This window comes from Solanum pennellii, chromosome 3 (genome assembly GCF_001406875.1).
Source record: "Solanum pennellii chromosome 3, SPENNV200".
Classification (NCBI taxonomy): domain Eukaryota; kingdom Viridiplantae; phylum Streptophyta; class Magnoliopsida; order Solanales; family Solanaceae; genus Solanum; species Solanum pennellii.
In genome coordinates this window covers 52,439,342-52,442,891 of record NC_028639.1, presented here as the reverse complement: position 1 = coordinate 52,442,891, position 3,550 = coordinate 52,439,342, and positions in this window count along the sequence as shown.

The window sequence follows — 3,550 nt, the reverse complement described above, 5'->3', positions numbered from 1 at the left end:
TCTCTTACAGAAAATGGAACAAAATCCGGCATCTAGCATTTGCTGTAGCGTTGTTGGGAACGATAATCTTCCCGCATGGCCCAAGTCTTAGCATCAATACTCGAGTTATAACACTCGCGCATACTATTCAAAGGGTACGAGAACAAAGGAATAACAAAATACTACCCTATAGCTCCGGTCATCCTGTCCGACATGTATCGAGCTTTGGGAAAGTGTAAAGAGGGGCATCGATACTTCCAAGGATGCAACCTACTCCTTCAGTGATGGATCCTCAGTCACTTGGAAAAGGGTGTTGGGACTCAGAAACTACATACTCTTGACAACAAAAACACCCTTAAAGATTTGGCTGACATGTTGTACTGAGGGAATATGGACAATCGGAGAACAAGGGGGAGATGGGCTTAGATTTTCTCCGAATTGAGAGAAGAAGATCTCCAATGGATTCTTGACTGTTTCATCTCCAAAGAAGTTGTCGTGGAGAGCCGTAGACAAATTGTGCTTCTTCTACCAGGTATTTGGGGAATTTTCCCTTATGCACCCTTTCGAGTCTTGCGACAGTTCGGGAGGAGATAAAACTGTACCCAAAGAGGCGTATTATGGCACTTATGTATATGTATTGGAGACGATAGAGTGCATGACGCGTCTGAAATGTTCAGAGAATAGAAAAGTGCTAAGCGGATGAATAAAACTACCATCGCGCTAGACCGATTCAATGCTGGATACGATGAAGGTTACAAAAAATGGTTGAAAAAAGACATACAAAGAAGCCAAGGTAGTGGCCGAGTCGAGAACGAAGATACTCTTGAGAAGGCGACTCAAGAGGTGGAAAGACTAAGGCGTGGTTATGACAATTTAGATACCTGGGTCAAGGAGAAAATCGAGAGGATGCGATACGAAAGCTTGGAAGACAAAGGATGCGTGGGTGAAGGATTATTGCTGATGCTAAGATATATATTCAGCAATACAAGACTCAGGGACACGGCGACGGAGCAGGACCATCGGGCACATCATAGTGGATTTCGCCTCTGTGTGGGTTTTTATATGTATTTATGTTTTTTAGCCCGTGCGTGGGCCTGCCTTTTTTGCACTTTCAAATGGCCCCTGCGTGGGTTTGTATTTAATGTTTTATTCTTTAGTTTTCCCCTTTGTGAACATTATTATTCAATTGTGAAATTTTTTTGGGGGGAGGAAATCTTTATTTGGTTCAAATTAACGCGTACATCATTCAAATGCGTTAGGCCTACCCTTACCACAAAAGGGTCCTCCTGTATGTTTTAGGACGCGATATATGTGCTATTTATTGCCCATGTGTTATGTGCTATGAATGAGGATATCGGAAATCCACTCCATTCTAGAAATTTTGGAAATATACAAACAAGTCACTATTACAAAAGAACGTCTGACCAAAATTTCCAAGTCTTAAGTTTCTCACTCAAAAGACACTTCCTATACCGCAAATCCTAAAACACTATTCTACCGTCCGTGGAAAGGCAAAAATTACTGCTATGGACAAAGGTAAGAATATCCAGATGGAACTCACTGGAGAAGAACTATAAAAAAGATCAAACAAATCACTCGTGAAATTCAAGAGACCAAGGAGGAAACGCTTAAAGTCGACATGGCCACCACAATATACAAAGCTGCAACCGTGACGCTACATGAGGATCTGGTATCACAGATGAAGAGAAAGAAAAATGTTGAGATGGAGACAGAGGACTTGCGAGAGAAGTTGGACATGCTTTGGTTGAAAGTGCAAGAAAGAGAAGCGAGAGAGTCGAGGATAGAATCGGAAACCGCCTCTCTGTTAGCTAAAGGCGTGTCACTTGATAAGGAGCTGACAGTGGAAATGGAAGATTTCGCCTCCATGAGAGAAAAGATGGCCGCACTGAGGAAGAAGAACAAAGCCTTCCATAGCAAAATGATTGATAAACTTCAGAGAATGCGCAAAAAATACCCCGTCTACAGCAGGAAGCTAATAGTGGTCCCGATAACGCTCACCCTAGAGAGATTGGGGAAGACGACGACGAGGAAATCGTCTACAAACCTCCATTCCTGGGCCGTCTGATAGAGGAATCTAATGCTGCAACAAGAAGGAAAATGACTAACGTGTCGTCATCATTTTATTTTTAAAAGCTCTATTGTTGCCTTTTAATTTCCTGGTAATCGTAATGAACGAATGAATAAAAATGTTTTATCTTGTACTCGAACTACGTTGGGCCTGAATTTCCTTGTGAGATACGTAGGCAGCCTTCCCAGGCACGACCCCTATCTTTAATTATTTTAATTCTCCCCCTTTATGTTACGAGAAGATATGAAGGCCAGATCAACGGACGTGAAAGAGCAGCTTCAAGAAGACCTTAGGTAACGTGAATTAGCCTTTCTGAGACAGTGTCAAAACTAAACAAGCAAATTCCTGCTTGTTAAAAAATGTGTTTCCGTCCTTACTCGTGAGTTGAAGACATCATCAAACAAAGCAACTCGTGTGTCTATCTTCTCTGTGTGATATTATGCATTTTGTATTCTGAATCTGCACTGACAAATCTGCCTTTGAGTTGTTTTCCTTCTCAGGTACTTTGAAACTGATCTGTGTAGATCAAAAGCTGGCAGATCATCCCTATTTCACCAGATCAAAAGGTCCCGCAGATTCTTTCCCTAGACAAAGCTCAAAAAAAAGAAAGACAGTTATGGGGGATAGTAATGAAGAAGTAAGTCTTACTGATGTTGTGGTGGCTTAACCCACCATAGCGGACTAGAATGAGTTGATTCTGCAGCTGATGCAACATATTGAAAAAATGAGAGTTGAAATGCGAAGGAGACAAGATCTTCCTCCGCCAGGGTTTGCTGCTAATGCTGCTGATGTGAGACCTCCAATCTACGTCCCTTCTTCAAATATGGATCCAGCCAAGAACCAGCCATCTATACCTGCTTAGAATTTGTCGGTTATAGATCTGACTGCCCAAAATCCCCAATATGCTTCCGCATCCTACCAAACTCCACCTCCTCCTCAAAACAACCACCCCCAAATGCCACCCCATCCTCAAAATACCCACCATCAAATCGCTCCACCACCGCAAAATCAAAACCAAAATACTTTCAATCCCCAAACACTCCACCTTACCTAAAAGAACCACTTTCCAAATTCCCGTTCCTGCCGAGCACGATGTGCACGGTTCTTAGCTGGACCATTATGAGTAACAGGAAAGGGAGTGGAGGGCAAATGAAGAGGCAAAGTCGACATAAAAGAAGATATCAAGAAAGCCATGAAGGAGGTTCAATCCGTCCCTGATATCGCCGGGCTTAGTTATGAAGACTTATGTATTCATCCAAATTTGGAACTTCCAGAAGGGTTCAAGATCCCGAAGTTTGACACCTTCGGAGGAGTGGGCAGCCCTATGGCTCAGCTGAGAGCCTACTGTGACCAGCTCGTGGGAGTTGGAAGGGATGAAGCTTTACTGATGTGTCTCTTCAGCCGAAGTTTGAGTAGGGAGGCTTTGCAGTGGTTCACTTCCCATGAAACCCGAAAATGGCCCAGCTGGAATGCTTTAGCAAA